This window comes from Euwallacea similis, chromosome 27 (assembly GCF_039881205.1).
Source record: "Euwallacea similis isolate ESF13 chromosome 27, ESF131.1, whole genome shotgun sequence".
Classification (NCBI taxonomy): Eukaryota; Metazoa; Arthropoda; class Insecta; order Coleoptera; family Curculionidae; genus Euwallacea; species Euwallacea similis.
Genome location: NC_089635.1, coordinates 2,220,200 through 2,232,720, shown reverse-complemented (window position 1 = coordinate 2,232,720; position 12,521 = coordinate 2,220,200). Strand labels below are relative to the sequence as shown.

Below are 12,521 nucleotides of genomic sequence, written 5' to 3'. Positions count from 1 at the left end.
GCTGCAACACTCAAACCATCCTACTGCTTATCCACTGATGATGTTCTCTGTTTGAAATTATACAGCAACATGTTACATGTAAAATGAAAATAGAGATCCGATGCTGCTTTATGAATAAATCTCTCTGGAAACATCAACACAAAGAAAGTGTTTTCAATTATCCAACACCACGCCGGGCTCACACACAAACCAAATAAGTGGCATAATATAATATTCAACTGATATTTGCGCAACCACTTTGTCTTTGTCTGCCTCGAAACACGAGTATAGAGGTAGACCATATAGTTTGGGCGTGCCGATGCGTATATGAGCGTACAGGTGTGTCATTATCCGTTTGCAGGAAATGAGCGGTTAGAACAAATACGGGCGTATAAAGAATGAGTCTCCCATGTATAAATATGCTACCGTTATTGTCAGGTTTGGGTAGAGACATTAGTGAGATTTAATTTGAAGGTCTTAAATTACATCAATAGTTTAGGAAAATTTATATAACGCAACTTTAATAATTCAACAGGGCCAAAACTCATATCGGGTCATCAAGAACAATCAAGTATAGAGTCAAAAGCATCGAGAACTCTCCTTCGTACCATTTCTCCCGCCTCAAAAATACTCTTATGTCGATAAATATGATTTTTGATGTGGTTGAGATGATGTCCGGAGAACGGGCGGGCCAAGGACGTTCCGACTGGGTGCCTGTCCATCTTCCAGGAAATCAATGCGATAGATATTCCTGCACAACTCTTGCATTATGTGCGGGTGCGCCATCCTGCTGGAACCGACAGTTATGTGTTAAAGCCAACGGGAGATTATTTAAGGCTTCCTCCAAATGCATTTCAAGTAAAATGGCGTAGTGCTCGTCGCTAAGGGGATGGCTATAAAAGGAATGACCAATTATTCGAGAGCCAAATATCCCAACCCGCATTTTAAACCCAAAGTGATGTTAATGATGTGCAGAAATTCGAAAATTTCAGCTTTTCCGAAATAACTGAAAAATCAAAAACAATATTGCATATCTATTTATATGGTGAAACTAACTATTCCCTCGAATGTACAACTTTTTTCCATGTTAACCAAAGCTGTATCGATTATATTTTATGAGATCCTCATGCTGCACATCCCTCGTTGGACACACTGTATACTTTTTTCTTTATTCCTACTTTTAGCTCATGATCAACCTAGACCAAAGTAGAACCATTCATTTGGCGCAAAAATCCCGTGGGGACAATAGATCATAACGCGTTCATTACTTTTGTGTGTCGAACGAAAAAATTCTTTGCCTTAACATGCAGAAAGAGATGCTTTTGTTTATAATGCCAATACCTGTGTCCGTTTCAACTGGTCGTCTGATTAATCACCGAACTGGCAATGAGGACAGTCCACTAATAAAGTTAAAAATCGGATCTAACCGACCATTCTCACTTCCTACGTCGATACGTAACCAGCAATGAAATATATGAACAAAGTAGATATATAAATAAAGACGTATGAATAATATTCTGTTGACTACTTCTATTTGCAATAGATGAAATTCTTCTACATGCACTGAATTCAGATTCAAACGACACAAATCAAAATGGGCATTGAACAATAACGGTTCGCGTAAATCGGATGGGCCGTCTGACGTAACTAGTGCTGGAAGAAAATTATTACTGTGCATGAGCAGTTCATATTTTCTACGTCTACGTTTACGTGTTCTGGTGGCCTGTCTATCACCGGCGTCCGTTAACGTAAGCTGCGGTATGTTTCTGGCTGGAAAACATGCGCAGTCTCAGAATATCAAAAACGTTAACGGAATGCTAAATTACGCGTATCAAAATCTCTCCATCCTCGTGTTAAGTGCGGTTCTGGGATAGCTCCTACTTACTAATGCATTGAAGTGTTCGTGGAAAGGTGTACATGAAATGGGGCTTAATACGATCACTTCCTCCGCTGAGACCGTGAATTGGTGATGCTTCTTTACCTGAATTCATGTTCACTATTTCTTAATTATTTATTAGAAATGGGAATTAAAAAAGAATAGTCAACCTTTGGCAACAGATTGTTGCATGGTATTTTTCCGGTTGAAGATATCATCGTTTTTATGAAAATAGCTGGTCATGCAATGTCGCGTGATGAACTGTGACAACACATAATAATAGCCTTCTGTAACATTTATTTTTCTCGTTGCTGCTTTTTTCAGAATAGACTGTCTGCAATTAATTCAGGAAAAATTATTCACTAAGTCTTTCTTGCACATTATACCCGACATAACCAAACTATTTTTAAAGGAAGAAGCAAAAGGGAGTTGATCATACAGAAAATGACTCAAGACAAAACACATAGATATGATGAAACCTCACCAAACATATTACCTCTAGGGAAACATATTCTAACTGGAAATAAGTTATATAAATAATGACGAATATAAATATAAAAATGGCGAATTCCCTGCTGGGAGGGCTCTCACGTAAAGGCGAATTACAGAATTTATGTAATTCTATTGCATAAATTCTGCAAGTTCGAGGAGGTTTTAAGATAAATTTTAAGTAGATGTTTGTTATTGTAGTGTAAAAAATCTAAACTACAAACATATAGGGTGAGAAAAAAATTTGGGGGGTAATGGTTAATGTGGAATTATGCCCCGATTTTTGCACATTATTTACAGAGATCCTGTACATGGAGACGATTCGTTCATTTCTTGCCTAAAATACCCTCTTGTTTGAATTCAAATTTAAATACATTTGTACTAAGTAATGTCGAATTAAAGCTCATGACTTGAACTAGAAATACATCTGAAGTTCCCGAACAAGCAAAGATAAATCGTTAAAGAAAACAATACGAAAACGAGTTTAGAAAAATCCATCTCTAAACTTGAGTAAATATTTACTAACAGTAAAAGCTAAACGGCCATATTTCACTTTTTGTGTCAAAAATGTAGGGTAAGAAAAACCGAGGAATAAATTGAAAAAAAACGAGATATGAGAAACTTGAAGTGTAACAACATTGAATAAATGTCATAAAATATATTTTTTTAAATATATATAAATATATTACATAATTTGTAAGACAAACTTATTCTCAGTAGCTCACGATAAGAAATTACTTTATAAAATTTACAGATTATTCCCTGAGAAATATTTGTCTACTTTTGTCATTGTCTCTGATGAGCAATTTCCAATAGCCATAACGTTAAAATTTTATACCCCATTCTATGGCATCAAATTCGCTCCAGACTGGAGTTTAACACAGTGAATTTTTTAATGTCCATTACATAAAGGATAATTAGATATTCACGACAGCAGCTATATTGAAGTACGAGCTTAGTAAATGCTTAATATTAAAGCTAATAACGGAAAGATTTTAAAAAAGTTTCGGTGTTCAGTTTCTCTTCGAGAACTGCAAGCATTTTAATAATAAATCCAATGCAAGTTTGTTCTCATAGCGCCCATAAAATCTACGAAATCATTAATGTTGCGAAAATTAAAACCGCTATTAAAAGTTTCTTTTGCCAAACTATATCCAACTTATAAATAATATATTTAAATTAATATAACCTAACTGCAAAGTTCGGAAGTAAAGAACTTGTTGAGGCATTGGAACCAAGGAAGTCATATTTTATGCATGTAAAATACCAAGGACCCTTAAATCGTTATAGATTGAAAATACCGTTACCGATTTATTACCGACTGAAGAAAGTAAATGAACTTACTTGTGCTGGTGGCTTTGAGTAATTTATTAACTTGTTTTTGAGAAAGTGTCTTTCTCGACCTTTCCCAACTACGTAAGTGTTACGTCTTTGTTTATATCGTGAGGTGAATTTCGAATAAGAACACCGATTTCAATTCGGGTTTGTCAGCAAATGTATTCGCACATTAACATACATTAAGTTGGGCTAAAATGAAGAATACAATAAAATATGAAGTAGCTTACCTGAGAAAATTAGCTGCAGTAGCCAGATGTAATCACGTATGCTATTATTAATTATAAGTTGGAGATGCGAACAATTTAACGAAAGCATATTATTTAACCTAAAGCATTAAATCTGTTGCAATCTTCAGATTGATGCTGGACGAAAGTTTTCCAATTAGAGATAAATACTTTTTTGTATTATCGCGTAATCACGAGTCCAACTGCGAGAATGTTCGCCTTTCTTTTCTTCATAAGCTGAAGTTGAAAAAGGAATCTAGATTTTACAAAAATCTCGTTGAATGTCAAAGGAATTTAGATGATAGTAAATATAAACAACGCAACTTAAATTGTGTCTATGTGTTTATGCATATCTTGGAAGCTAAAAGAACTACAAAAATTGTTAAATAAAAGAAGGAAATTTAAAGAAGAAGGTAATTTAATGGCCAGATCAATACCTTTTTCAAAACGATTTCCGTTTCTTTTTGTTTTAAAGTTATTTTCAAAAAACCGAAAGCATTGTCCAAAAAGTACTGTAATTTACAAACGCTTTTCAAATCTGCAAAAAGTTTACCGAGATATTTTTACGTGCCATCCACCTACATACATATCCTCATTCTAAAGTAAGGACATTTTCAATTCATGTTGATTCTTTTTAGTTTTCCGAGAAATGCTATAAGATATATCGACAATGCCGATTAACCGATTTTCATTATCAACCTTCTTACTATTTATTTAGTAATTATTAGTTTATTGGCCCATTTTTTTTTTTTTAATGAAGTAAATATAATTAGCCCATAATGAAACTTCAAACATTAAAATGACTGTTGCATTTTTATGAGGAACGAGTTTTCTAAGATGAGCTTGCATTATATATTCATCGTGTTCATTGGTCATTGTAGCCCAGCTATATAAGTGTTCACTTTTTGTTTATTTCGCGGTGAATTTGAACTATGAATACAAATGTTTTCGGCAAACGTAGAATGTTTGCTTAACCTATATTATTTTATTTAATTTGGTAAGGGGTTTTTTGTAAGGAAATTAAAATGTTATCAATCATTAAATTTGTCTGGGATGAAGAATATAGTTAAGCATGAAGTAATTAGATACTACCATTAGTTGAGGTGGTCTGACACAATAATATGAATTGTTGATCATACACATGGGATGTGGTTATAGTGAAACCATAATTTAAGCTAAAATAACAAATGTTCCTCAGGGCAAGTTTAGGCTGGAACTATATATTCCACATAGCTGGACTCGTGTTCGAATTCTCCATATTTCGAAAATCGGATATAATGCATAAAACCCAAAAGCATTCAGACCCATGAAGGTCTAACATCCTTTTTGCTGAAGAACTTGGAGTTGCTACTGGATAGATATCTGAAGGAAGGTGTTCCCAAAGCCTTTCCTTTTGGGACCAAACAGTCTTTCTATGAAACTACAATAAATTCGGGCAAGATGGAAAGACAATCATCACAATTGGACCAGTTAAGACCTTCTTTGACTTATAGGACAATCATGCTTCCTTTTTCTTTCGACAACTTTATTGGAGTATTTTTCCATTTTTTTCCTTTTTTGTCCGGAATTTTATTCGCGTCTTATTATAACAAACCACATGTAATTAAAAATTTAAGTGCACTTTAGAGTAAAAACCAATTTAAGCCGTGAAAACGGAATATGGTTGTTATAAATCTAAAATGCCGGCTTCAAATACATAGCAGTACCAAAGGGTAGTTTCGATTTAATTCCTAAATTAGAGTGGCCATAAATGGGATGAAAGTTTCGTTCTTTGTGTCATATACCGACACAGATGTAAGAAGAGGAGACAATCGGCTCTTCAGTACCGACTTTAGTTGCAACGTCCGCATTCAATTTTACCCTTCAGTGTGACTTCACTTGCAATACGAGCAGTCAATTTTACTCGTTTTTCGTTTGTGTGTTACTGTTCGTCCTAGTTTTATAAAGTAATTTTTGCTGAAATAAACTGCTTCTAAAACAATTGTTTGTGGACTGATTCTCCGATATTCGTATAGGAGGACGATCCAACCGGCAATAATACACCCGCAGTTAGTAGAAGGTATGCGGCGGTAGGAAGGCTGCCCACCTGCAAACACTTCATTAAAACCGAAAACATATAAATGGGGTGAAGAAAAAATTTATAATTTTCAGCTTTTCCGTGGCGAACTCAGATGTGGGAAGCACAAAATAGAGTTTCTAAAGTGACGGAAAACAAATTTTGGAGGTACATTGTCGGTTTTAATTGGAATTTGTTCTGAAAAAATAGCAGTTAAAGTTTCGAGGAACGTACAGCAACCAGAATAGGAAACAAACAAATATGCTGCGGAGGACTGTCGAAAATATATGAACAGAGGGTGAAATTCACTGCAATGGCTGAAACAACTTTCCTAAACAAAATGTATAGCCGCAAGCGATGCGGTTAACGCGCTTTGTTAAAATTGTACATGCCGTGTACGCTTGCGTTTGCGTTTCAACATCGCTTCGTGGCAAGGCAGTTTCCCCATATGTCGGCAACCAGAGAACATGCAGGTGCTTCTCTAAAAAAGATTATATCCCTCAGGCTGTCGGGAGTGGTACATGTTCATTTCGGGGTAATTGATTATTATTTAACTCAACATCAAAACGAAGGAGCGGAGAATTTAAAAATCGTCTGCGCGGAAGACTATTAAGCGCCGCAACTCCCTTTTGCGGGTAAACTTCCACTGCGGAAAGCACACTTAAAGAAGATATCAATATCCTCTAAAAATATTTCCGTGTTCGCGGCCAAATCTAATTTATTTCCTCAGATATTTGACACTTCATATCGATTCAGCTTTCCTTTGTTCTGTTGCACTTTTAATGCTCTCTAAGCCGCCACGCTTAATTTAAGCCCCAGGTTAATTTCACACGTTAAATGGCCATATATAAACTTTCAAAGTCCTCACTTTTCAAATTCCTTGTATAAACTCTATCGGAAACTTCTTATCTCTAGTGTTGCTAAGTCTAAGCTAACAAACGACATTCTTTTGCCACCCAATCCTGCTTTGTAACTCTAAACTCGAAAATACCCCACTTCATTGTACCCCGAAATGTTTGTTGTAAAATTAAATTTGTACGCTTGAACCTATCTCCATTAAGATTCTTACGCTCTAAAGACACTCAAAATTTAATTTGAGATCTTAGGGAAAAGTGGGGAAGTTAGTAATTAAGGGTTTGTTTCAAATGGCTGTGGATTTATATAGCTAATGTGGAGTATTCCGAATTAATTAGTGAAATTTTTCACATGATGTTCTTAATACTATTATTATTTTATTAATAACGGTATTTGTGACAGTAACAGTTGCAACAATTGCACACGTATCAGTTCTTCACTTATCCCTCCATCACTTAATTGTTAATTTCGGTTCTGCCCTCCTTAAGCATTTCAAACCAAGCGTACTCATTGCTGCATGTTCATTGTCAAAAACGTGGAAGAAATAATATTCAAAAGCCACACAGAAGACGAAAATATCCCAAATTGTGTTTGTGGAGTAAATGCTTAGACGACCACAACAACCTGCTAATACCACAAGAAAATCATTGCAAGCCACAAAATGCCCTGTGTGGGATTAATTGGGAAACTCCTTGTTCAAAGTCTTCAATATCAAAACCCAAAAAGCTTTTTAATTTTAGAAGTCAAAGTTCTTTTGAAGAAAAACCACCAGTATCTTTAAAAGATTTACCTCGTGAAAACAAAATATTAGTTCAGGTTAGTTCAGGCCTCAAAATTTTGAGTTGATAAGAGTTTCCTTCTTTCCGGAAACGAATATCGGTGGAGCAATATAAAGGAGACGGAAGGGCCCTACTGCTGGACGCCTTTGGGGGAATGTACGAATTTATTAAATATTTATAAGTGTCACATAAGCGAAGACAAGTAGTTTACTTTATTGAATTTGAAATACGAATACCATTTCAATTCGTTTTAATATGAACATCGAAAGTCAAACTCGCTTACTACTAACAAGAAAACTCGCTGAAAAAATTAGTGGAAATGACATCCTATAGAATGCCTTAAATGTAAAAAAATTATACAATCTCATTAAAAGCTCATGGTAACTAAGAAAACTTTTCTCAAATCGTATTAAAAATTTCACAGTTTGAGTAACAATTTCAACAAATCTTAAATTATCTGTTGCGAGTGCCAAAAAACATCTGAACAATTTAAAAGAGTTTCTTAAAGTCACTCTCCATATTCCAAAATTCCCTGGTACAAAATACTGAAAAGCAAATTTAAATTGAACTAATCTGAAGTCTGCTTCCTAAATGCTTTTTCATTAGGCTCTGTTAAATTGAGAATAAATGAGCATTCTTATTATATTAAAGTAGTCAGTTACCTTGATATATGTGTGTGTATACGTTCCACAAAAAACATGTATGTATATTAAATATTAAAGTGCCAACAAAAAACAAATATTCGTAACCCCCGTTAAATTATTGACTCAAACGATCTACATAATGCACGAAACATGCTGTCAATAAAACTAGTTTAATATTTTAGTTCTTATTATACCATTTAATACTTTGAAATTCACATAAGCTCGTGAAGCATTGATTAATGGTTCCTGAAACTTGTTCCGTGAGTACGTTAAATTGTTGTCGGATCGTTTGCTTAATACCTTTTCAAATGATTTTCACATAGCACAATTCCATTACTAGACTTCGACAATTTATTGCATAATACAATTGATAGTAATATAATCGAGGGAACTCCCATTAAAGTTGTTAGCTGATTAAAAATGTGAGTCTATGTGTGGGATTATTGACAAGGGCAAAATATTGAGTGTATTTAAGAAAAGTTGATGAAAGAAGTTTAACCGTACACTTACTTTTTCTTGCTTCCTGTGAGACAGAGTTTTCAAGAGTATTCCTGCAACAAACCGTCTTAATCCAGGTGCAGAAAACAAACAAATCTTCTGCGAATTATCCAGGGAAAACTTGGCAGATTTTACGTTTAAATAATGCATGTACTTTTTCCGGTGAAAAATTCTAAAGGGCTTGGGAAACGTATTGCTCTTTCCTTTGTACAGACTTAATGCTGTCATGAAGCTTCCAATATGCATTTTAACTGCTGGGCTAAACATAGAAATCTATTACTCTGAGTGCCTTTGGAAAGCCGGTGTTCGTTTTTCTGGGCTTGCGAGCTTAGAAGTTGTAATAAAGTTGTTGAAGTTATAACTGAACTATTTTACCGCTAATTGAAAATTGAAATTAAACATTCGGAAGTGCAAAGTAAATTTCAGAATCGATGACACGGGCGTTTCGAAAATTATAACTCAACATTAATTGTTTCCGATATTCCAGAATTAAACTTTAATTTGGTTTGACGCCTCCACGCTCCTGAATTGGGGAACTTTGGGTAAGGTATCCCTTTGAAGTTAGAACTTTTCATCAGTTGTCAAGGGCTTCAACGAGAATATGTTATTAGCCTTTCTCAAAGTTTAACTATAATGCAAATATTTATTGCAGATATTGACTGTTGTTACGGCGAAACTATTTAATTTGAAACTTAGTGGAATCCCCTTTGTAAACCATATTTATTGGCAATGGATCTAAAAAGCAATTCAATTAATATTCATGCACGGTCGTTCATCTTTATTTATTAGGTTGACAAAATAAAACTGGAATATTGTTGGAGCTTCCCACTGTAAACACACCTATTGAATAATATTTTTCATTTCAAAGATAATAATATACGGTTAACTAAAATATGCAAACCATACTCAAAACTCATTTATTCAACAAAAATATTAACGTATCAATTATAAATAGCATTTTGGAATATAAAATCAAAACAAACAAAAAGACAACTTTGGCATAAATATTTATCAGGTTAAATTGCAGTACTAATTGAATGCATGTATTTTTAATTATGTTGTGCTTGGTTGATTTGAAGTTACTTAAAAAGTGAATATTGTGATTTCACTAAAACCTCTTTTCACATTACAAAAGCTGCTTTAAAAAATCACCCATTTTCAATAAATTTAATAATTATGTTCCTTAGTATGTCGAGGATACTTAGCGGTTTGTATACTTTTAAAGTTCCTTGTTACTTTAGAGCAACAAGTTAAAATGATTTTTCCGTCTCATCAAGAATTTCCAGGAACTTAACTCTTGTATAACTTGAAGGTGCCTGAGGGCTATAAAAATTACTGATGTCAAATAAATTAATACCTATAATAATTACCTAACATTTTCTTCATAAAAGCCGATGCTTTTCCAATTATATAATCCCTCGTTTATTTGTTGCGATAAATAAATTACGATAAGGATCCTATAGCCGGAAGTCTCTTCAAATTATCCCGCTTGAACCTTTCAACCCTTATAAATAAATCATGTCGAATTAAATTTGTATTAAATAATACTGGGTCTTTTACCGGAAAGTTACGTATTTTCCGGTGCTATTGAAAAATTTTAAAAGCTCTGGGACAATTCGGTCTCGTGTGTGTTGGAAGTTTAACAGCCTTAATGTAAACCTGACCTCAACGTCCCGATTGGGAATTAGCCATTATTTAGATGGTTTCGATTTGAAATCTTTTTACATGGAGGCAATTCCGGATATGTTTGTTGAGGTCTATATCAAATGGGAGTTAAAATATTTTTTTCCTTCGGAGTTTTTTAATTGTAAATTATGGATATTTAAATCGATGAGATCAATGTGATTATGATGATGATGATGCTAAAAGAAGCTTATAGTACTTCCAATACCTGATTTTCTCGAGCAGCTACAACTGGTCAACTGATGATCAGAAACATCCCCAGCATCCAGTACTTCTCGATTTAGATCCTTAATGATGTGAATAAAACCATATCATGTCAAGCACTCCACATTCAGATCTGCACCAAACAAGCCTAAATCCAATTCAGTTAAAAAAGCATTGAGGGGTAAACAGAACTCGGACAAATTTTTTCCTATTAAAATTACGGTAATCTACAGTTGCACACGAGGTGCGAGTTTATCAACTATCCTGCACCTAATACAGCTAACAGTTCTTGTAACACTACCACCCTTGCCCAACCTACACTCGCTAATTAAATTAATCTTATTAATTAATGAACCAGGAATAGCAACAACATTCGAAGAAACCAACTCTTCAGGCCCAGTTTCTGACAACCCCAAAAAGTCATACCCACAGTTACTGAGTAGATCCTGAAAATAAGTTCACATGTTGATTTTTTAACGGGATTTCTCGATATTTTCGAATTTTTTTAAATATCTACGGAGACTGCTAGATATTCTCAGGAGATGCTCGAAGATTTCTGTAGATTTTCAGAGTGAAAATTTTGTTGTAAAGTGATTTCTTGGGATTCCCAAATGTTGGGGGTACGATGAGATTTTATCGACAGATTTTCAGAATCCTCAAGGGAATAGTAAAAAAAATTTTAAACCATTTTAAGATATTATTTTTACTTTAATTTTCGTTGTTTCGGTTTCTTGGGCTTTAGAATACATTTTAGGATCGTAATAATACTGAGAAATTCGTTAAGTTCGTAAGGAATTTTTAGAAATATGGATTTCCTGAGGTTAATCTGAATTATCAAAAAATTGTATTTTTTTTAAGACTATCGGGTTCGAACTTTCAGGAAATTTTAAATAGAATGTTAATGATTTATTGTGTATGTACTATGAGGAGAGAAAGCATTTTACAAAGGCATGTAATACTGGGCGCATACACTTTATGAAGTGTAAAGGAAGAAGGGCATATTATGAATGAATATCCTTAATCTGAGAAATTGCGGGAACTAAATTTAATTCAACCTAAATAATAATTAAATATTTTTTGCTGTTAAAGGAAAAAGATCCATTAGGTTATTTTTCAGAAAAAGCAACAACATCAGAATAAACATAATTATTTTTCAGTTCTAACTAATAGTAACAAACTAAAAAAAGGAGCTTGTACCCACAATGAATAATTACCCTCATTCCACACTTAATTGCCGCACTTTCCAGCTGTAATAATACGTCACTAAGCAGCAAATGCTCATTTATCGCATTGTGTACTGGATACATCTGCTCTAAATTGAACGTAAACAGAATTACATCCAGCTTAGAGATTCACTGCACTTCAAATATTGCACGTATCTTCCTCTAATTACAAAATCGTGTAATACAGATCTATATCTAATGTGAAACCGATTTTAAGTTTAACTAAAGAGTGATGTGGATTTAATATTAATGTATATGCAAATAGACCTGTGGCAAAAAAAATACTTTTTCAATTTTCAAATCTCGTTTCCTCGATCAATTTAAAAATGTCATGAGATTAAAACATATATTCAAAACAAAAATTATCAGTAAGTTTATGTTTATATTGTTTTTTAAGATTGCAATATAGCAAGCAGCAATTAGATTCTCTATAGAATTTAAAATAAATCCATGAATATGTTGTTTATTCGCGTATTACCTTCAGGCTCTTCATAATTAGAAAATGCATTCTTACAGAAATCCTGCTGCAAGTTTCGCATTTCGTTTTGCCAACTTCAGGAATTCGTTCGTGTTTTTACAAAAGGTCTCGTTAATTCTTCTTGTTAGGGATTAATATTTTCTTGCTTTACCGTCATCAATTAGAGTGGAAGGAATGTTAGTTATGGTATTTTAT

The 12,521-nt window shown here is 33.9% G+C and overlaps 1 protein-coding gene across 3 annotated transcripts in view; it reads right to left on the bottom strand.

Moving 5' to 3' along the window:
* Positions 1-12,521, bottom strand: part of LOC136417210 (cytotoxic granule associated RNA binding protein TIA1) — a 113,360-nt gene that overhangs the window by 31,913 nt on the left and 68,926 nt on the right. The gene's annotated exons all lie outside the window — the stretch shown is intronic.